The sequence below is a fragment of the Rattus norvegicus genome, chromosome 6, assembly GCF_021556685.1.
Source record: "Rattus norvegicus strain SHRSP/BbbUtx chromosome 6, alternate assembly SHRSP_T2T, whole genome shotgun sequence".
Classification (NCBI taxonomy): Eukaryota; Metazoa; Chordata; class Mammalia; order Rodentia; family Muridae; genus Rattus; species Rattus norvegicus.
In genome coordinates this window covers 22,189,486-22,213,642 of record NC_141539.1, presented here as the reverse complement: position 1 = coordinate 22,213,642, position 24,157 = coordinate 22,189,486, and the positions used below count along the sequence as shown (strand labels likewise).

Here is a 24,157-nt window from a genome sequence, read left to right as displayed (position 1 = left end):
GTAACCCAATCACAGAAAGACATACATGGTATGCACTCATTGATAAGTGGACATTAGCCCAAATGCATGAATTACCCTAGATGCCTAGAACAAATGAAACTCAAGACGGATGATCAAAATGTGAATGCTTCACTCCTTCTCTAAAAGGGGAACAAGAATACCCTTGGCAGGGAAGAGAGAGGCAAAGATTAAAACAGACACAGAAGGAACATCCATTCAGAGCCTGTCCCCCATGTGGCCCATACATATACAGCCATCCAATTAGACAAGATGGATGAAGCAAAGAAGTGCAGGCCGACAGGAGCCAGATGTAGATCACTCCTGAGAGACACAGCCAGAATACAGCAAATACAGAGGCGAATGCCAGCAGCAAACCACTGAACTGAGAATAGGTCCCCCGTTGAAGGAATCAGAGAAAGAACTGGAAGAGTTTGAAGGGGCTCGAGACCCCATGTGTACAACTATGCCAAGCAACCAGAGCTTCCAGGGACTAAGCCACTACCTAAAGACTACACATAGACTGACCCTGGACTCTGACCCCATAGGTAGCAATGAATATCCTAGTAAGAGCACCAGTGGAAGGGGAAGCCCTGGGTCCTGCTAAGACTGAACCCCCAGTGAACTAGATTGTTGGGGGGAGGGCGGCAATGGGGAGAGGATGGGAGGGGAACACCCATAAAGAAGGGGAGAGGGAGGGATTAGGGGGATGTTTGCCCGGAAACCGGGAAAGGGAATAACACTCGAAATGTATATAAGAAATACTCAAGTTAATAAAAAAAATAAAGAAAAAAAATGGCCTGTTTTAATTTGACTGAGAAGCCCAGGAAAAAGACACTAGGTACTAAAAAACAGCTAAAATAAAAACTGTTTTCCACAGAGGCTACTATTATCTCACAGTATAAAGGTTTCTATAACAAAACCTAACAGGATGCTCATACATGGAAAAGACAAAAGGAACCCTCTGTCCAAAGTCTTTCAACAAGAACTCCAACTTCATAGTTTTAGTAGGGCTTGCCCAGTTAAATTTTGTTAGGGAATGTGAACGTAAATTTTTTTTTTTTTGGTTCTTTTTTTCGGAGCTGGGGACCAAACCCAGGGCCTTGCGCTTCCTAGGTAAGCGCTCTACCACTGAGCTAAATCCCCAGCCCCGTGAACGTAAATTTAATGATGATTATGATAAAACAATCTACCTCGCCATGCTACACAAGTTATAAAAGCTGTCTTATATTTTCTATAAGGTTTACCTGGAAACTTACAAGTCCTAATAGTTTTACAGTATGCACACGGGCAGTGCTAATTTGCAGCATCACTTCATATGTGTAATTTGGATTCAACCCTCCCTTATTAAGGTGATGTCGCACACTATGATCTCAGCTAAACAGCTGCCAATGTCAAAGCTCCAAATGTGTCTACTTAAAACAATGGCAGCTGAACTTGCCAGGTGTTAATAGTGTACTTCGAGCAAGGAGGTGGCCAAGGTCACTGGCCCATCACCTGAGTATCCAGTTGCTCCTGGTATGTGATTAGGGCCCAATTATATCAAACACCAAGGGTTTCTGGGAGTATTCATTATATGAGTCATTAAGGTTTTCTAGGAATACAGGCTAAAAACTAAAATTGGGAAGAGGATCACCTATACAACAATAAAAAAACTGTTGGTATAGGAGCAAAGCCCCAAATATTGCCTAACACCCCTCCCCACCTTTAGAAAATTTCTTATCACAAATAATACACTTATTTGTTACTGTTATATCTTATGGTATTATATTTTTAATCAAGAGAATTGTTAAAATTGCTAAATATAATAATATAAATATAAACTCTTCCCTAACTTCTTGGTTCTTGTTCTAAAACCTACAACAAAAAGTTAATATATAGGCAATCTTAATTTGCTATACCATGTCATGTGTAAATTCTTTTTTTTTTTTTTAAAATGTATTTATTTACTTTTACACTCCAGATTTTATTCCCCTCCTGGCCCACCTCCCCTCTTGGACATTTCCATATCCCCTCCTCACCACCCTACCACTGTGTCTCCACAAGGATGTCCCCACCCCACCTACCCCACTTCCTGGGGCCTCCAGTCTCTTGAGGGTTAGGTGCATCTTCTCTGAATCCAGACCCAGGAGTCCTCTGCTATATATGTGTTGGAGGCCTCATCTCAGCTGGTGTATGCTGCCTGTTTGGTGATCCAGTGTCCAAGAGATCTTGGGAGTCCAGGTTAAGTGAGATTGCTGGTCCCCCTACAGGGTCGCCATTATCCTTAGCTTCCTCCAGCTTTCCCCTAACCCAACCAGAGGGATCAGCAGCTTCTATTCATTGGTTGGGTGCACATATCCGCATCTGACTCTTTCAGCTGCTTGTTGGGTCTTTTGGAGGGCAATCATAGGTCACTTATTGTGAATGTCCCATAGCCTCAGTAATGGTGTCAGGTCTTGGGGCCTCCTTGAGAGACCCTTGAATTGGATCCTACTTTGGCCCTATCGCTGGACCTTCTTTTCCTCAGGCTCTTCTCCATTTCTATCCCTGCATTTCTTTCAGACAGTGTCGGCACCAGCACAGACACAGTACCGAGAATCGGGCGAAAGCCTACAGGATGAAAGAAACACACACACACACACACACACACACACACACACACACACACACACACACACACAGGTTATCATGTCCAGCCAGGAGAGGAAGAGAGGAAGAGAGAGAGAGAGAGAGAGAGAGAGAGAGAGAGAGAGAGAGAGGAAGGAAGAGTGAGAGTGAGGAAGAAGAGTGAGAGTCTCCTGTAGCTCTATTCACCACTTATATACCCAAGTCTCCAGGTAGAAAATAACTGGGAAGCACAGTGGGAAACCCTGGCTCGTGACTACCTGGCTCCTGACTTCGGTAGCAAAAGACCAACTAGGAGACCTGAATTAATTAGGGAGAAATCCGAGAAGACCAGCCTAAATCTCAAGGATAAAGGCTGAGGAAGCAAAAGGCAGAAGTAAATTGACCACCACCCAGGTGTGGTCCAGGTGTGTCGGTTCCACATCAGCCGGGCTCAGCAGAGGTCATGCAGTGGAGACACCGGGTGTTTACTACTTGGTCTTTTCTTCCTGTGCGTAAATACATGGGAGAGGCCTCTGTCCAACAATCCCATGACTTCTAAACTGTGGCCATGCACTTACAAAGCAACCAGGCCCAAATCAATATGGCTCACTACATCTCCCCCGTTATTCTATTATAAAAGACCATTAGGTGGAAGTAGTCGTCTGAGAGAGATCAGACATGCCTCACAGAGTGCCCAGGTCGGCCATGGCGAGCCACTCTTGCAGTTAGGACTGCACCCCAATGGTTAGGAATGAACTTATGCTGTAACACACCGTTCTGGGCTATAAGTGTGTGTTTATTGGGGGAGAAACTGGGCAGAGGAGCATTTGACCGGCCCGTACGTTTAAACGGGGTGTACTACCTCTGTCTTAGGATCGACCTCTCAGACCCCAGCCTCTCTGTCATAGGACCACCTTGTCGCCCTCAAGGCTCCATGTCTAGATTGGTCAAGGGTCAGAGGAAGTTGCCCATCGCTGAGAATAGCTACATCAGGTCATCTTCTCATTCCTCTTACTTGAGCCCAGGGGCAAGGGAGTAGGGGCCAGATGGCATTAATTTAAGAGATTGTGGAAGTTGAGCCTCTCCTGATAAGTAATGGGCACCTCATCTGGTTCTCCTCAGCTGCTACCACCAAGGGCAGTAGTCAAGCCGTTCCTATAATAAAATTTAGAATTCCCGATTGTTAGCAACTACTCCAGAAAGTTCACCCACTGTGTTTGCCTAACAATAGATTGGGGAAGGGTAACTCCAGACACTGCAGACACAATGGCTGCAGCAGTAATGGCTGCTACAATAGCAGCGAAAATGCCAAGGTCTCTCCCAAGACAGTTCAGGATTGGTCATTCTTCTCTGGAACAACCAGCAGGCAATGGAACCATGTCTGAGATCTGCAGAATCAGGGCAGAGTTCCCCAGTCCACAGCAGCTTCCAGCAAGCAGTAGTGCACAGAGGGTTGGAGCACAGGCCGCAGTGGGACGGGACACAATGACTGCAGCAACGCCAGAATTTCTGTGATGACAAAAGATGAGGGGGGATCTTCCATCTTCCTCTTAAGGGCACAGGAATGACTTCAGGAACCCAAACCACGAGAGCTGAATCTTCATGCTCCCAGGATCAGCAAGTCTCACCAGCCACTCAGGCAGCTGGCACACTCCTGTAGCATCCCCCAATCCGTCCCTTCTCCTATGCTGGCCGGGCTCCAGGGACATCCCGTAGGTGGTACCCCTTTCTTCTCCGATCTCGGTGGGACCTCCATTTGTCGGCGCCAGCACCAACACAGTACCGAGAATCGGGCGAAAGCCTACAGGATGAAAGAAGCACACACACACACACACACACACACACACACACACACACACACACAGGTTATCATGTCAAGCCAGGAGAGGAAGAGAGGGAGAGAGAGAGAGAGAGAGAGAGAGAGAGAGAGAGAGAGAGGAAGGAAGAGTGAGAGTGAGGAAGAAGAGTGAGAGCATGTGTAAATTCTTAAAGTTATAATGGTCCATTCATGTTAATAAAATCTGATTTACAGATATAGGTCTAATCACATGTCTATGTTAATGTTGTTAAGCTTTATCTACTTAGAAAAACTAAATTGTATAAAAAAGTATAATATTTTATAAATGTAACTACAAAAGGATTTTTGGAAAATGAGATTTCTAAGCAAGTGCAAGGCCCTAGGTTCGGTCCTCAGCTCCAAAAAAAAAAAAAAAAAAAAAAATTGAGATTTCTAGGTAGTCAGGGGCATCAAATCACATATAAATGACACCCAAGCAGGACCCGAAGCCTAAATTCCAGGAGAGCAAGTGAATGCTGTGCTCTTTCATGGGCCTTGTGTTTATGAAGCAAAGTGTGTAAAGGTTGCCATAAAGGACAAACAAGTGAAGTATTTTATCCAGTACAGCGATTGGAATAAAAGTTGGGATGAATGGGTGCCCGAAAGCAGAGTATGAAATATGTGGACACCGATTGGCAGAAACAGCGAGGACTTCAAAAGACCAATCAGGAACAATATGCAGAGGGAAAGATGAGAGGGGTGCTCCAGGGAAGAAGACATCCGGTCTGCAACAGAAAAATGTTGACGTGAAAACAAAAAAGAACAAGCAGAAAACACCTGGGAACAGCGATGGTGGCAGTACCAGTGAGACAGACACCTCAGCCTCCTAGGAAGAAGAGGGCCCGGGTAGATCCGACCGTTGAAAATGAAGAAACATCATGAACAGAGTTGAGGTTAAAGTGAAGATTCCCGAGGAGCTGAAACCATGGCTCATGGATGACTGGGACTCAATCACCAGACAAAAGCAGCTTACTTTATCTTCCTGCCAAGAAGAATGTGGACTCCATTTTGGAGGATTATGCAAATTATTAGAAGTCTTGAGGAGTAAATACAGATAATAAGGAATATGCTGTTAATGAGTGTGTGGCAGGGATACATGAATACTTTAGTGCAATGGTGGACACTCGGGTACTCTATAAATATGAGAGACCACATTCTGCTGAAATTCTGGCCGATCACCCTGATGCTCCGATGTCCCAGGTGTGAGGAGCGCCACATTTACTGAGATTGTGTGAACTGGAGCGATGTTGGCCTGTACACCTCTAGACAAGGAAAGGCTTGCTTTATTACTGATCTAGCTGCATGATTTCCTCAAGTACTTGGCAAAGAATTCTGCAACTCTGTTCAGTGCCAGTGATTATGAAGTGGCTTCTCCCGAGTACCACTGGAAAGCCGTGTGAGGTGCGCTCTCTCTCTCTCTCTCTCTCTCTCTCTCTCTCTCTCTCTCTCTCTCTCTCTCTCTCTCATGCTTGGATCTCGGTAAACAGTTTGGTTCTTAGTCCTTCTCTTGTTCAAATGATGCAATTGAAGACAGTGTATAACAGAGTTGATGTTTGTTTTCTGTTTGATTTTAAACTGAGAAAATAAAAGGAGTTAACTGCTCCTTTTTTCTTTCCTGTTTTCATTTCAAAGTTTCTACCAGTGTATCAGTGATGGACAATGGAGAGACACGCTGTAGAGCGTTTGCCTAGTTGACAAAGCTGCTTTTGCATGCTGGAGGTTCTGTTCCTTTGACACTGCACACTTTTATAATATGTGTTAATGCTCTATGACAAAAACGCTCTGATTCCTAGTGCCAAAGCTTCCCTTTAGTGTGTATAACTGAGCACTCATCCATCTGTGCTCTTTTTCTTTAATGGTGCTTAAAGAGTCCATCCTCCGCAAGACAACCATACTGTTTCTTAGGCGTTTTATCTTTGTTCAATTGTTAAAGAATGGCGGCTTGTTTTCATGGTTTTCGTATTTGTGTCTAATGCATGTTTTAACACGATAGACGCAATGCATTGTGTAGCTACAGTTTTATAGAAAAATCAATCTTGGGAGTTGTTTTTCAGATATTCAATAAATTTTTCTTTAAATTAAAAAAAGAGATTTCTAGTCTCTCTATGAACTGTATCTATGGTTTAAAGTTTATTTCAATACTAAGAGAGCTTCAATGTTTTTCTTCCCCCCTAACTATTATTTTTATTATTTGAGAAATTCACATAACTCACCCCAATCACACTCACTTCCCAGTCCTCCTAGATCCAACCCCAACTTGTAACCTTCACCACTCTCTGAGAGAGAGAAAGAGAGTGAGAGAGAACTAGAGAAAGCGAGAGAGCGAGAGCAAGAACGAGCGAGAGATACACAAATTCATTTTGTGGTAACCATAGAGCATGGTCAAACTTCCAATGGCCAGCCCCTTAAAGAAAACTGAGTCCTTCCCCTCCCCCACACCTGCCAGAAGCCAACTGTGGAGAGTTATACTTTAGCATCTTGATTACATTTTTAAAGAGTTCTTGTCAATGACTTGGTGTAGAGGATGTTTCTGTTCCCTAATGGGTTCTTGATCTGTTAGTAAAGAAAACCATGGGCCAATTACTGGGTGGAAGGGACAGGCAGAACTTCTGGGTCCCTTGGGGAGGAGAGAGAAGCAAGGGAGGAAAAAGAGTGTTTGCCATGCTTTGGAGGGAAAATAATGGGTCAACCATGAAGGATCTCAAAATGGACTGACCCCATATGCTGCTCCTATAGGCGGGTGGTCAGGGGAACTTAGCAACTGAAGTTTAGGGCAGGTGGAGAGACAGAAGAAAAAAATTGGTAAGGGTGTGCTTTTCCAGGTGGGAGATAACAGTATCCAGCAATTGTGCCAAGAAGGCAACTGGAACAGGAACAAACTGTGTGTGTGTGTCTTTTGTCAGAGGATTCAAGGGAAACTGGATGGGTGCTGGTAGCCCCTTAGAGTAAAAGCTACAGAAAGAACATGCTACAGAAAGAACATGCTACAGAGGTTGCATAACGTGGAAGGCAAGAATCTACTACTAATTAGGAATTCTCAGCTGGACCTCTCTCCTCTCTCTCTCTCTCTCTCTCTCTCTCTCTCTCTCTCTCTCTCTGTCTCTCTCTCACACACACACACACCACACACACACACACACACACACATACACACACACACACACACACACACACACACACACAGAGAGAGAGAGAGAGAGAGAGAGAGAGAGAGAGAGAGAGAGAGAGAGAGAGAATGATACAGGTCTAGGAAAAGGGGAGAGCGGATTGAGCCACATGGTGGCTCCAGTGTGCAGGAAACTTAAATAAAAGAACACAGATCATGGCCAAGTTCATCTGTAACTTCGTGGAGAAGGCACCGTCAGTAATGGCCGCTGCCGTGACTTACTTGAAGCCTCGATTGGCCACATTTTTGCACTACGCCAAGGTTGAGCTGGTTCCCCCAACCCCTGGTGAAATCCCTACAGCTATTCAGAGCATGAAAAAAATAATTCAAAGTGCCAAAACTTGTGGCTTCCAACACCTTACAGTTAAGGAAGCCGTGCTGAATGGTTCGGTGGCCACTGAGGTGTGGATGTGGTTTTATATCCGAGAGATCATAGGCAAACGCGGCATTGTTGGCTATGATGTTTGAAGGTCAATCTTTAACTTCCAGTTTGAGTTCTTATATGAATGTTCTTGGACCATGTGTATTGCTATCTGAGTAAAATACTAGCTGTGGGAAAAAAAAAACACAGGAGGAGCCTCAGCTGGAATCCCCTGCTGTGAAAAAAGACAGGATTTACTAGAGGAAGGCAGAGAGAGGCTGCTGACCCCCAACAAGCAGATAACGGATAGAGATAAATGAAATTTAATTGTTTTTAAGGATAGAAATGAGATTGAAAGGAAACATGCTTTAGGGAAGACTTGAAAGGGTCTTGCCAGAAAATACTCAAATTCTGCGAATGTGGGCTCCACAGGAATTCTGGGATCAATATTTCTGGCATGACAGACTAGAAGCCTAAGAATAGGCTTATATAGACAGCAGGGATAAACTGCCTAACTTATCGCAGACAGTAGGAATTTACGCCTTGGGAATTAAGTAAAGAGTGAGCCTAGAAATAGACTCATACAGTAAGTAGACAGAGATATTAAATAAGTAATTGAGGTTTTGATTTCATAGACGGTTGGGGCAGGGGACAATAGAAGCACTGTCTCAACAGATGACATCAGTTTAGATTGCTTTATTTGCTTTGACTTGTTTTAATTATCACAATGAGTGTAATTTTGAGTTTGGTTATATTAAATTCCTGTGGGAGAGAGGTCAAGCTAAAGGTTTAATGATTTCAAGTTATGGGACCAAGGTCATGCTATTTTGGGAGAAAGGCTCTGCATTTGTGGTGACAGGAAAGGAGAATAGGTTCTGGAGCCCCTCCAGAGTGATATGGATCAGATATGACGAGGGGAGACCCCTGAAAAACTAGAAAATTTCAAGAGAATCAAACAGGACAGGTAGAGATTCTTCGTGCCATCCTTCACGTGGCATGAATGAAGGCTTACTATAATTAGTTATTAATAAAATTGACTTCCATAAAAGACAGCTGTCTTTCACCTGCTCAAACAAGGAGCAGAATTTCATTCTTAACTAATTTGTGCACCCTGCACAATCCATGTAGATATCTGAATGGTACTAAAATTTTGGTTGTGAGATTTATATATTACAGAATGTACAGCTTTGGTATGATTTATCCTCAGAGATGCTGAGCTGACCTGCTTGGACCACCTGTGTCACAGATTCTAGGTTATCTTGCCTCATACATTCAACCTTTCAAATAGATCTTGTCAGAACTTCAGTCAAGCCCCGAGCCTTCTAAGCATACAGAGACTGGAGAACAGATACTAAAGTTAGCTCTTTAAAAGTCTAACCAAAGTTTCTAATTTTCCTACCCCTTTAAAGAATTTTTGTCACCCCTATTCAGATGAAAGAATTTATGGAAAATCATCAACCCAATTCCCTGGGTTTGGGTTATTTTACAAAATATAGAAAAGTTGTCATTTAAGTGGTAATTTGGAAATGGTCATCATTTTGAACAGGGAAGAAATAGGAGGAATTGATTGTGTAGCCACAATCTTAATTGGTAGAAATCTTTATAGTTGATACAAGGTTGAAGTTGTAATTTTTTATATTGGTACAGCATTTATTTTGATACTGATTTAAGATTTTTATTGGTATGAATTTCTTACATTGAGACAAAATTTGGGATTAATATTGTTACTACTAGATAGGCATTGTACCTATGCAACTCATTTAAGACTACAAAGCTTTGGCCCAGTCCTTCTACAACTGCTATTACAAACTGTTTTTGTATGATTAAGCAATATGAGTCAAGGGCCAGAGAGCAAACTTATGCTTAATCCACAAAATGTAACATTTAATGTTATTTAATCATTTGACAATGATATATAGCTGTTTCTGACAGCACCCCCTTTTTGGTTCAAAGAATTGAGCATTTTTACCTCCAAGTGTGGTTGCTTATCGTGGCAAAGTAGCCACTGGGCAGAAATGGCCTATTTCATTTGCAGACTAAATACTGTCCAGGAAAAGAACACATTTTGTAGAATAGTCAACTGTTGGCTCTGCCAGCACAGGGTAAGCAGTCCTTAATAATTCTGCTTTGCAGGGGTCTGTCAGATGATCCTTGGCCAGAAGGCTGAAAACTATGCTGTAACATGGGGCTGTCCAAGTAGTTAACCGTCTCTACAATTGTTTGAGAAACTATGTTTTGTGCTTCCTATATACCCAGGTAATGTTTAAGCCATTCCCAGATTTCCAATGGGGTTCAAGACTAATTTTAGTCTGATATTCAAACTCAAGTTGTTTAACATTGAGAGAGAGAGAGAGAGAGAGAGAGAGAGAGAGAGAGAGAGAGAGAGTTTATAGAATGGATAACAAGGTTTCCAGGTGATGTTACAGGCTTAAATCTAAACATAATCTAGGGATAAAATGATAACTCTTTCAGTTAGGAATGATGGTAGAGTACTTTATATAATTGTCCAACATGATGGACTGAATGTCATTTGTGTATCATACTGTGTAACTTACATGATTGTTATGATTTTGCTCAATTTATGTCTGGGAGACTTTTTTTATTTCTTACTGAACAGAAAAGGTGAGGTGTAGGGAGTGGTTCTGATGGTAAAGTCCTATTTACCAATTGGTTCTTGATCTGTCAGTAAAGAAAGCCGTGGGTCAGTTGCTGGGTGGAGGGAACAGGTGGGACCTCCAGGCTCCTGGAGGAGGAGAGAGATGCAAGGGAGGAGAAGGGTTTTTGTGATGCTTTGGAGGGAGAAGAATATGCCAACCATGTGAGATCTTAAAATGGAGTGGACACACAGGCTGCACCTACAGGTAGGTGGTCAGGGGAGTTTAGCAACTGAAATTAAGGGCAGGTGAAGAGTTGGAGAAAAGAAATTGGTAAGGGTACACTTTTTCCGGAAGGAGAGAGCAGTGCCCAGCAATTGTGCCAAGGAAGCAATTGGAAAAGGAACAAACTGTGTGTGTCTTTTGTCCGAGGATTCAAGGGAAGCTGGATGGGGGCAGGTAGCACAATCACCTCCTGGAGTAAAGGTGGGTAGAGCTTAAAACTACATACTACACTTCCACTTAGACTGATTCTTTTTGTAGGTGTTGGGGAAGGATTCTCACAGAAGCCTTCTATAGTTTTGGAAACAGGGTTTCTCTGTGTATCCCTGCCTGTCCTGAAATTTACTCTGTAGACCAGGCTGGCCTCAAACTCAGATATCCCTCTGCCTCTGCCTCCCGAATGCACTGCCACCACCCTGTCAAAGTTATAAATGTTAAGACTCAACAGAGGTAAAATTACAAAATTCTAATTTTATAAAATTACTTGTTAATCTGTTAAAATAAGACACAGAAATTAATGATCAGTCCCTTTATAAATAATCAAATTCCTTAATGGACTAAAAACTATGTTTGTCATCATCCTAAGTACAGAGACAAGCTTAGAGGGAGAACCAATTTATTCCTCTCATTAAATAGTCTGTATATATTGTCTAAGTTAAGCCTGATCCAAGTAACTCAAAACAAGTTTAAAGTAAACTTAAAGCTTATTTAGTGTAAACTAATATTTAAAATCAGGTACTGTCTTAGTTAGGATTTTACTGCTGTGAACAGACACCATGACCAATGAAAGGTTTATAAAAGACAACATTTAATTGGGGCTGGCTGACAGATTCAGAGGTTCAGTCCATTGTCATCAAGGCAGGAGCATGGCAGCATCCAGGCAGGCATGGTGCAGGAGGAGCTGAGTTCTACATCTTCATTCAAAGGAAGCCAGGAACAGACTAAGCATCCCCAGGCAGCTAGGAGGAGGGTCTCCAAGCCCACCCTACAGTGACATACTTCCTCCAACAAGGCCACACCTTCTAATAGTGACACTCCCTGGTTGCCAAGCATGTGCAAACCACAAACCATCACAGGTACACTAAAAACAAAAACAAAAACAAACAAACAAAACAAAACAAAACAAAAAACTGATTATGAAAAATAAATACTTGTGTAAAATGGGTTCAAAATACAATCTACCTAGTTGGCAGGATGGCCACAAGCTCAAGTAGTTCCCTTTAACGTGAACAATGCCACCAGAGTAAGCTGAATGCTAGTCTTGTCTCAGGATAAGGATGCATGGAAAGATAAGACCTGCCCCAAGTCTGATGCTCCTCTTGCTGGCTGTGTAGGCCTGGCCAGCCCTGGCTGTATAGACCTGACTAACTCTGACTCTATAGACCAAACCAGAAAAGAAACCCTCCTCCGTATCTACAGGGAAGGCAAATTACTCCTCATGTCTTACATGACAGGGGAATGGATTCTCTTGCCCTGTGGAGGAGTCTACATTTATATCCCAAATGTCTCAAACAACAGAGGGGTGAAGAACAGTTACTGTGTCCTCAGCAGTTCCTGAACTGACTTTTGAGGATGCTATAAACATCTTGTATCTAAGCCAACCCTGCAACTGGTATGGGCTGCACACTCTAGTTCGATTGGCCAGGCCCTTTACCCTGAGTTCAATTCTTCCTCTTAGCAGAAGTTAATTCTAGGTTCATACCTTAACAACCCATGTGCCATGATTATAGGAGATGGCAAGACACTCCGTCATAGTGCCCACGGTTTTGGGTGTTTATTCAGACCCTCTAAGTGATGTCTTTAAAAGCTTTGCTAGACGTTCCTGCTAAAATGACTCAATCCCTCATGACCCAACCCTCTGCACAAGCTATTTCCTCTGCCCCAGCAAGATACTTCTTGACTTATTTATTTACTTCTGAGCCTTATCAGAAAAGGTAATCTTGCTGTTCAATCTTCCTTGAGGCCCGTATTTAAAATCGAGACCTTGATTTCTCTGTCTCCCATCCTGTCTTTATCTGTCCTGTCTTCCATGGTAACGGACTGCGTGATTTAATTATTTTTATTTTTAATTTAAAAATTAAATTAAATTTTATTAATTACTAATGAAAACAAAGCTTCATTTTAAAATTTAAACTTAAACCATCTGCCTTTTTGTAAAATATATGTTAACACTCCTGAAGTAGAGGCCTTTGCTTTGCTGATTTGAGAGCTTTGCCAGATGAGTGAGTCAACGGCAGTGCAATCAGGGACGTTCTCACAAATGAAAGGTGGACAGTAGAGCCGTGTGGGCGTTTGAGATCGGAACGGACACTGTAGGCCATGATGGTGATTCAGTAGCCTTCTGGGGACTGTTGTCATTGGCAAGAAGGCAAACTCACTAAATGACAGTTGGTCACCCTCTTATGTAGATCTTATGAACAGATATGACTTAGAGTACTCTGGTGGGTTTTTTTTTTGCCTTAGCTATCAAGAGGCTAATAATATTTCATAATGGAAGAGATACTTAAAATCATTTCCCCTATGTAGATATTAAAAAAATGGAAGGAAAAGTGAAACGTTCCAGGAGAAAATGTGTAGGTTAATTATTTCTGATCTTGGATGTACTGTAGACACACGACAGTGGTGACATGACCTTTCATTGTGGATGAAGAGTACATCAGCCTTTTCAAGACTACAGTCGTCAGGAATGCTCAAACTTGCCTCCATCCTCCTGCTTCTGGACTCAGACCCCTTGATTAAATTCTCATTGCCCTGTGCCTTGCTGACTTCCCCGGTTCAGTGTCTCAGTTAGAGCTTGACCTTATGGATATGGTAGAGAGGAAAGGGCACCAGGAGTCCTCATTACGATGATGCAGCTAGGAACTTCCAGTGTCTTGGAGGGACTTCCTATCTCATGACTGTGGTCCCTTCCTACATGAGATGTCCTGCCTCCCACTCTCTGCTTCCTACAGTGGTGGAAACTCAATTGTGTAGACCTTCGGTTTCCACAGAAGTTCAAAGGTTCACCAAGTACAGTTTAGAATATGTAATTTGGCCATTGAATAACAGGGTGGACTTCAAGTTTCTGGTTACCAGACAAGGGAAGTTGTGCTAAATGAAAACAGAAACCCCAGTGCAGGTCCTGGAACAAGGAACCGCAGTGGCTTAAGACTAGGCAGTGGGCCTCACTGTCCTTGGAAGTGAAGTCGGTGGCATTTCTTGTTACTTGTCTGGGCCAGTCACAGTGCTTTTCTGGACCTTGATATACTCAGCTGCAAATGACAGAGATGTAACTTCGTGCTCTGCCTAAAAGCTGTGCAGCCATTCAGAGTAGTGTTCAAGGGCTTTATCTTTGGACTTGTGGATGAATTCAAATCCTGGTTCTCCAATATAAAACACATTCAAGGGCTGGAGAGATGGATCAGCGGTTAAGAGCACTGACTGCTCTTCCATAGATCCTGAGTTCAAATCCCAGCAACCACATGGTGGTTCACAGCCATCTGTAATGGGATCCAATGCCCTCTTCTGGTGTGTCTGAGGACAGCTACAGTGCTGTATAAGAAATAAAAAAATCTTTAAAAAAACACATTCAAAATTGATCAGGCTACATTTCATTTCTCTCACGTGGATATTGGGGTTTCATTCACAGGATTTTAATGGGGTGAAATAACACTTTTAAAAACAGCGTGTGTAAGTATCTGCCACTGAATTATTCATGAAAGATGCTCATGAGTACGACCTTGCATGAGGCACTTTCTTTCCTATTTGTTAATTTTCATGTGGTAACGAAGGACCGGTTTCAATATGAATTTTATAAACACATTGCACCCTTTGTTTTCATTTATCCACAACTGTCTCCCCCTTCTCCCCTCAACACTTGTTCTTTCCTCTTTCATATCTCCTGTATTCTTCTGTCCTTTCTTATTTATCTCTTTCCCCTTTCCTCTTCTAGTCTATTTCCTACACACACACACACACACTCACTCACACACACACACTCACTCACACACATACACTATTTATAATAAATCTGTCTCTAACCTATTTCTCCAATCATCTCTACTTCTATCCATTTTTATGAAAATGTCATGGCTTCATTCTTTATGGCTGAATAAAATTGTATATATGCACAACACCCATTTCCTTTACTATCCATCTGTTGACGAACATGTAATCTGGTCCCATAACTTGTGATAGTAAATAGTGTTTCGACAAACATGGATGGATAAGTGCTTCTGTAGTATGCTGATTTAGACGTCTTTGGGTACATTTCTAGAAAAAACATAGCTGGGATCAATCATATAGTAATTCTATATTAGCAATTATTGAGAAACCACCATTCTGCTTTCTAGAACAGTCACAGAACTTAGCACTTTCCCTGTATACCATGCCTCCTAGCTTTTTTGGTTGTTATTTTAGTGATAACCATTCTGACAGGGTTAGTCTAGAATTGGTTTGCATTTTGGTTGGGGCTACTTTCAAGGGACAGTATTTCAGGTAAAGGTGGTATTCACTGAAGGTCAGCTGAAAGGCTCTTGTCAGGTTTAACGAGATTGGTAAAGATCAGGGGGGATGGAGTGACTTGCTGGTGTGTGTAAGAGTCAGGACCTTGACATACTCCATGGGAGAAATGAGTCAGATATTCACAGAAGAGACAGAGTTGGATTCGTTTACTCCAGGGAGCACGCTTTTTAATCACAGCCACGTGGAAGAAAAGCCTCTACACAGATGATACAAACAGGGGCAGCTTCTGGCATGTGAGGATGTTCCCGGGGACCATGCTGATGCTGCCTCATCTGTCTGCTCTCACCGTCAGTTCTTCCTAACTTTGCCTGCTGTTAGCACCTCCATGAAGACCAGACTCTGCTTTGGTTTGGCCTCTGATGGGGCTCCAGAGGCCGAGCTGTAGTAGTCCACCCCGGATCTTCAACACTGATCCTTCATTCTTAGTTTATAGATATTGTTCTTTTAAAAAAAAGTCATCCGGGGTTGGGGATTTAGCTCAGTGGTAGAGCGCTTGCCTAGCAAGCGGAAGGCCCTGGGTTCGGTCCCCAGCTCCGAAAAAAAGAAAAAAGAAAAAAAAAAGTCACCCAAGTCATTTGCTTCACAAAAGTTCATATGACCTTTTAACGTTTTCTAAAGCAATTTACTTGTTACAGTAAAGTTGAAAAGTGTAGATGTGTAGAAATAAGAAAACAGTAATATTTCCCTCCCCCTTCCCTCTTTTCCTTTTCTTTTGTAGAGGTGGGCATTGGACCCAGACCTTGTGCACGCCAGGCAAGCACTCTGCCACCAAGCTCTTGGCCTTAGATTTCCTTCCATGAATCATCCGTTAGTATTTATAGAGATTTTTATTGTCAGCCATTATCCTATCCACACTCTCCACATATAATATGCTTTAATTATTTTAAAGAACATTTTATGCTAATGAAGTGATTTGAAAACAGTTTTTAATGGCTACATGATAGTCCATTGTATGAATAAATCAAAGTGCATTTATTTTAATTTCCCTCTGTATTTCTACACTTGATCTTAGACAAAAGGCTGAGAAGTGATCCCTCTGTATTTCTAATATTTTACTTTTTAAGTAAACAATACATGATAAAATTTTGCATATATATCTTTGTCCAGATATCTGTTTCCTTGACAGTAGACTTCACATGTAAGAGGGTGACAGCTGACTTATGGTACTTCTGGGATTTATCTGGGTTTAGGGCAACTGAACTAAGGGATGACTACTTTCTGCATAGACCTCAGGCTGCCAGTAGGTGTCGTCTTTGTCTCATGTTTCTTCTCGCAGCTTCTTACCCATTTATTCTCAGGATCATCTTTGAAGGACTGTGAAAGAATGTGTTGCTAGTTAGTTAATAGAATTAAAATCTGAATGTTGAAGTCCCTCCCAAGGGTCACAGCCCTGAGTGCCCGAGGGCCTGGCTATTTTTCTTTCCTATGTGTTGCTGATTTTATCCAACCCAGAAGCTTATGTGCTATTGACCTGCTACTGAGAGAAATATAATCAGCACAGCCAGCAAGATTCTCTAGGAAATGTGTACACATGTATCACACCACACACGCACACGCACGCGCACGCAGCACGCACGCAGCACGCACGCAGCACGCACGCAGCACGCATGCAGCACGCACGCAGCACGCATGCATACACTCGCGCGCCCGCGTGCGCAGAGAGGGGAAAGACTTTTGCTATTGCTTAATGGGTGCGTTCTTGAAGCATCCTACAACTAAAAATTCATAATAACCTTATAGAGATATTTGTTTTAGCCCCCTTTCCTAAATAAGGAAAGTGAGTCTTGGAGAGGTAACTTGTTAACATAGGACAACTACTGAGATGGTTAATCGTTATTGACGTGGTTAGATTTAGAGTCACTGGGGAGACTGAGGCACATGTTTGAGTGTGTCTGTAAGGATGTCTCCAGGGTGGCTTAACTGAGAAGGAATGATGGGCCTGAGTGTGGGTGACATCGTCCCATGGACTGGAGAACCAGGTGGAATAAGAAGAGAAAAGAGAAAGCAAGCCGAGCTATTGCTGGCTTTCCTGGCCTGCCAAGGTGTCTACTCAGCTTTTGCCATGCCTTCCTCGCCACAGAGAACCAATACCTCTGAAATCTAGAGTCCAGCACGTCTTTTCTCCCTTAAGTTGTTTCTTTATGGTGTTTTGTCACAATGATGAGTAAGTTGACGAGCACACACTACACTGAAGCAGAATTTAGATCCAGGCACACTTACTTTTTTAAAAGATCACACACACACACACACACACACACACACACACACACACACTCTATCTGTATGTACATCTGCATACCAGAAGAGGGCATCAGATCATATTATAGATGGCTGTGAGCCACCAGCTGGTTGCAGGGGTTGAACTCAGGACCTCTGGAAGAGCAGTCAGTGCTCTTAACTGCTGAACCATGTCTCCAGCCCCAGGCACACTTATCTTCGAAATCTATGACTTTAATAATTTCCCCATGTTTGTTAATAAATAAATTAATTAATTAACAAACAAACAATACCGAAGCTCTCTATTAACCATCTGGGCATGGGTTCCTAAGACCTGTGTTTAGAAGACCTTCCTGGGATATTCATGTGGGCATACCAACTGTAGATGCCCATTTCATTTGCATCGGGATTGACTGGAGCAACTGGAAGTCATGGCTAGGGAGGATAGGTTGACCTGTGTGGATTGAGTGTTCAAGTCACTTGTCTTAGGACAGCAACAAAGGTCTTCAAACTCTGGGTCTGGCCTTATAGAGACCAGATGGTGTGTTTTGAAACTGTGAGCTTTGTTGCTAGGCAACCACTCTCCTTTCTTTTGCCAGAAAAATAGTATTAGCTGATACCTGGTTCATTCTTTAGCTTAGCAGTGCAGCATTCAGGCCGGTTCTGTGCTTTAGGGTTAGTCAGACCTGAAATTGACTTGGACTCCTGCTACTTACAGACGGTCTCTGAGACTGACCAGGTTACTTAAGCTCTGTGCCTCAGTTTTTACCTCCAAAGAGTGGGTATAACTATACCTGCCTCACAGAATGGAGGTGACTCTCTGAGATATGAACAGTATTAAGTGTCATATCCTGTGCCAAAATTGGTGACAAGAAGGAATAATATTCAACCAAGTAATGGGGAGACAATGTTATCGTATGTCTCTCTTTTTAATTATCCATAAATAGCCTAGTCACATATACAGCAGAAGTCTGCCCATTGCAGTTGCTCAGTTTATGATTTCTTAGTCTATGTGTTCGTTTGTGCAACCCGTGTGGTCTGACCTTTCCTTGCTGCCTCCCAGTCCTGAATGGAACTGTTTACTCTGTGCTTTTGTAGGTTCGGAACCCGTAACTCTCTCCTTGACTTTACAGGGACTCATAGCTGAAACACTGCCTTGAGTCTCAGAAGAGACTTTGGACTTTTTGAACAATGTTGGGACTGTTAACACGTTTAAAGCTAGACTGAAGGTATTTTCCATTCTGTGGTAGTCGCGAGGTTTGGGTCCCTGAGGTGGAATGTTGTGGTTTAACTCTGAGAAGTCCCTCAGGCTCCTGTTTTGAAGGCTGTGAAGGTACGTACGAGGTAGGGCCTGGCTGGTGGACACAAGCCACTAGAAGAAGACCAATTCCTGTTTTACAGACATTTCTGTCACCTCAAAGAGTTCTCTTTTGCCTGTTTGCTGGCAGTCATTACTTAGGGTCAACTCTTACATAACATATTTTTCTATCTCTAGAGATATTCCATTTTTAACAGTATAAGTGTTATCATGCAATAAACATGAAATTGACACAGGATGGTAAAATATGTAATCTTCGATGTCTGGCTTCTGTACTAAGCACATGGCTATAGCATGTGTGTAGTGTGTACCATTATGTAGTACAGCATGTGGCGTGTACCATTATGTAGTACAGCATGTGGCGTGTACCATTATGTAGTACAGCATGTGGCGTGTACCATTATGTAGTACAGCATGTGGCGTGTACCATTATGTAGTACAGCATGTGGCGTGTACCATTATGTAGTACAGCATGTGGCGTGTACCATTATGTAGTACAGCATGTGGCGTGTACCATTATGTAGTACAGCATGTGGCGTGTACCATTATGTAGTACAGCATGTGGCGTGTACCATTACGTAGTACAGCATGTGGCGTGTACCATTACGTAGTACAGCATGTGGCGTGTGCCATTACGTAGTACAGCATGTGGCGTGTGCCATTATGTAGTACAGCATGTGGCGTGTGCCATTATGTAGTACAGCATGTGGCGTGTACCATTATGTAGTACAGCATGTGGCGTGTACCATTATGTAGTACAGCATGTGGCGTGTACCATTATGTAGTACAGCATGTGGCGTGTACCATTATGTAGTACAGTATGTGGCGTGTACCATTATGTAGTACAGTATGTGGCGTGTACCATTATGTAGTATAGTATGTGGCGTGTACTATTATGTAGTACAGTATGTGGTGTGTACTATTATGTAGTACAGTATGTGGCGTGTACTGTTATGTAGTACAGTATGTGGCGTGTACTGCTATATAGTACAGTATGTAGCGTGTACTATTATATAGTACAGTATGTAGTGTGCATCAGTGGCTTTGCTTTTCATTGTTGAACAGTATCTCATTGTACGGCTATACAATACTCATCAGTTGTTGGATGTTGGATTATTTTTGTCCATTTAGCATCTTGAACACTTGTTCCGAGTTTTTCTATACATACATGTTTTCAGTTTTGTTTTTTTGGATATACCTAGAAATAAAACTGCTGGATAATGTGCTTAACAGCTGAGAGTTTCAGAGAAACTATTGGATTGTTTTCTAAAACACACACCATTTTAGTTTCTCTATGCTTTTACCAACACCCATTACTACCTGTCATTTTAATGACAGCTGTTCTAATAGATTGGAAATAGTATTACCCTGTGAGGTTGGCATCATCATGTGATTATCATGTGTAAAACTGCCTATTATATTTGCCTGTTTTTAAATACACGCACACACACCCATATACACAGACACACACACCACACACACCACACACACATCCCCTACACACACAAAATCTTACTATGTAGCCCTGGCTCTTCATATACACACAGACTGGTCTCAAACTCACAGGTCCTCCTGCCTCTGCCTCCTGAGTGCTGGGATTAAGGGTGTTCACCACCACGCCCTATTTGCCCTAGTTTTAATTGGCCTATGTGTTTTTTTCATTGTCCAGTAATGTGTCCTTACTTACTCTGAATATATTTTCTGAAGTTGATGAGTTACAAATGCCCCGCCCATCTTTGAGGGTGCTTCCCCAATTACAGTGAATTGTTTCTGGGCAGTGTATGTGTATGTGTCATGTGAATGGGGGTCAGAGGTTGACGTGCATGCTTTTCTTTATCAGTGTCACTGCAGTGTTTGAGATAGGCTCTCTCACGGAAGCTGGAACATGGGGTTTGGATAGACTATCTAGTCAGCAAGCCCTAGGGATCTTCCTGACTCTCCTTCCCCAGTACTGGGAATACGGGCATATATTACTGAGTCCCAGCATTTTTGATGTGGGTGATGGGACTTGAACTCAATTTTCAGGCATGGATGCTAAGCGCTTTACCAACAAAGTCATCTTCCCAGCCTCCTTTCACCTTATTGACAATACTTGAAATAGAAAGTTTTCGGAATTTGAATTAAGGCTGACACCTATTTTTCTTCTTTTGATTCTAATGCCCATGGGGTTTAAATGAGGAATGACCCCTACAGGCTCTGTATTTGAGTACTTGGTGCCCACCTAGTAGCATTGCTTAGAGTGGTTTAGGAGGTGAAGCCTTGTTGGAGGGTATGTCGCTGGGGATAGGCTCTGAGAGTTTAAAGCCTTGTTCTAGTTCCAGTTTTCTCTGTCTGCTTTAGGACTGCATTCAAAGATGGGAACGCTGTTTCCCATTCCTGCTGTCATGCCTGCCACTTACTGGTCCATCTTCCTTCTACAATACAGTCTTATTCCTCTGGAACCAAAACCCCAAATAACCTTATATAAGTTGGCTTGGGCATAGCAGTTTATCACAACAAAAAGTAACTCACACAGTGCCCTAAGAATCTATTGCCAACTTACAACAAGGTTGTAAACATTATCTCTATACTTTATTTTGAGTGTTTTATTATTTTATGTCCTATGGTTATATAACTCTAATCTACAGTAGCACAGAGCAAACATTGCTATCCCAGCCCCGCTCTTAACATTTCTGTTATTTGCAGCACACACAACCTCTTTCTTGAGCAGATTCACTTGGGAAGCAGCCTTCTTCAGTCGCTATTCCATTCTCTTGGCATCTCCTACATTCTGGGTGTCCACTTCAAACTTAGGATTCACTTCCATTGCTCGATCCAGGCCTTCAGAGAGTCTTGGAAGGTCAGAGAATCTGATCCCATTACATATTGTCTGGCCTCAATGGCTTTCCCCCCATGATCCTTGGGATAAGTCTCCGCATTCTGCGTCCTTGTAAAACCGGGAACATGGAAGACTGTCTTGTGTCAGGCTTTCTTTCCCTGGCACTTTCATTTCAGACCAAAGTCTTGAAAATGAGTTTACAGTTTTACATCCTTCAACGGTTGATGGAAAGGGTCTTGTCCTCTATTACTACCCCAGGGTACAGTGCTGGGCCACTCCTCAACAGTGTTGATCTCTTAACAACAAGCTTTGTTTTGTCTCTAGCACTCACTCTACAACTTATGATTTATTTATTTAAAAAACAAGTCTTACAGTTCTGGAGACAGAGCCAAAGGCTTCATGGATGCCATGTAAGCATTCAAACACTGTCTTCCAAGTATCTGGGTGACAGTCCCGGGCCACTTTATCTACTACTTTCTCAGGTTAGGACGTTGTCTACAACTTTAACCATGCTCGGATTTCCCTGTCTTCTTCATGTTCTCCCTTCTGCTTAACTCTTTGCTTGGAATTCTCATTATAAATCTGGCTAAAAGCACTGAGCAAGACCTACACATCACAGCCTGGCGCAATGCTACCTGAAATTTCCTCTGCCAAGTGAAGTCTACAACTTTCACTTCAGGTTTATGCAAACATTTCAGGACCCAAACAAAGTGTTGCTCATTTGTTTTTTGCCAGAAGATAACACAAATGTTCCCTGTTCAGTTCAGTTCTTGATGGAATTTTTGCTCCTCTCTGAAACCTCAAGAGCATAGTCTTTACTTTCATCCTGCTCTTCCAGACTCCCAGAAGAACAACCCTTCAAACTAACAACAGTCTGGAACTTTCCTAGAATTTGTCTCCAAACTCTTCCACAGTCTTCCCACAAAACAGTACCCAAAGCTCAAGAAATGCATAGGTCAAGTCTAGCAACGACGCCATTTCTCTGGTGCAAACTTTTTGATGGGTTACTTTTGCATTGCTATGATAGTTCCTAATAGGACAATGTGTGGAAGAAACATTGATCACAACCCATAATTTCAGAGAGATTCCCACCATTATAGTAGTGAATCCATGGGTGTAATTCAGTCTATGGCAGAAGGAGCTTATGGTAGAGGCATTGAAGGTTTGTTACTACCAAGCTATTTCTATCACCTAGACTACAGTCTTCAAAATATTGCCATGTGCACGGTTTAAAATAGGATTATGTAGGGGCTGGGGATTTAGCTCAGTGGTAGAGCGCTTGCCTAGGAAGCGCAAGGCCCTGGGTTCGGTCCCCAGCTCCAAAAAAAAAAGAACCAAAAAAAAAATAGGATTATGTAGAGAACATTTCAAACGGATGTTAGTTCCTTACCACTTTCTACATATGAAATATAGTTTTACTCTCCCCGCCCCCTGTGGCAGAAAGGGAGACCTCCCTTTGTGCTACTGTTTGAGAGGGTCTAAGAGACCTCCAAAATAATACAGGCTATTGCTACTGCCCTTGGTTGCTTCTTAGAACTTGAAGGTAAGACCATATTGCTTAAGACACTGCACACTTTGGAAACAGGACCTGGAGGAATCTGGCTATATCTGATCCAGAGGCTGTCTCCTGAGGACTATCTCTCAGTACTGGAAGAAATTGTCTAAGGAAAGCAACCATTACACCCAGCTGAAAGTATAAATCCAACAGTGCAAGATATGATGATATCCCCAATGATGAAGATGCAGCCCTTAGATCCCGGGGTAACTGACAGGTGCCTTTTAGATTTACAGGGTCATGCCTAGTACTGTAAATCTAACTTGTAGCAGTCAGAGGCTCTAGAGGAGAATGTCCTACTGCCGCTTTTCCAAATGAAACCCTCCAACTGTATTATAAATACACATCCTTTCAGCCACAGACAAGCGCAGGTCTCAGGTCTCACTAAAGGAGCCTCTTGTCTAACAGGTATGTCCAACCCCGATATGGAAATAATTAATCTATTAGAAGTTATACTCTTAAACATTCTTTACCACGCCTTGTCACAGTCTTTAATAGTAGACTAGTTATTTATAAGGTTTGTCTTATTTATTAGGTATATGTCTTGCATCTCATAATTTTTAAAATAACAACTTTTATTTCTTTAACAACTTTATACAATGTATCTTGATTACATGCCTCCCTTTTTCTGTTCAGTCTTCCCACTCTATTTGAACCCTACCAATATATCTCCTTCCCATCCTCGTGTTCTTTTCTTTTTGCTTGCTTTCTTTTTTCTTTCCTTTCCTCTCCTCCCTCCCTCCTTCTTTCCTTCCTCCCTTCCTTCCTTCCCCCTTCCTGATATAGGGTTTCATTATGGAGCCCTGGCTGTTACTGCTATGTAGACCATGCTGGCCTCAATCTCACAGAGATCAACTTGCCTCTGGAATTAAAGGTATGCACTGCTATGCCAGAATGTCTTTTTCTTAAAAAAAGTTCTT

General features: G+C 42.4%; 2 pseudogenes; both read left to right on the top strand.

Moving 5' to 3' along the window:
• Positions 1 to 4,848: 4,848 nt before the first annotated feature.
• Positions 4,849 to 5,823, top strand: Morf4l1-ps1 (mortality factor 4 like 1, pseudogene 1; annotated as a pseudogene).
• A 1,922-nt stretch (positions 5,824 to 7,745) lies between these two features.
• Positions 7,746 to 8,057, top strand: Atp5mgl3 (ATP synthase membrane subunit G like 3; annotated as a pseudogene).
• The last annotated feature ends 16,100 nt before the right edge of the window (positions 8,058 to 24,157 follow it).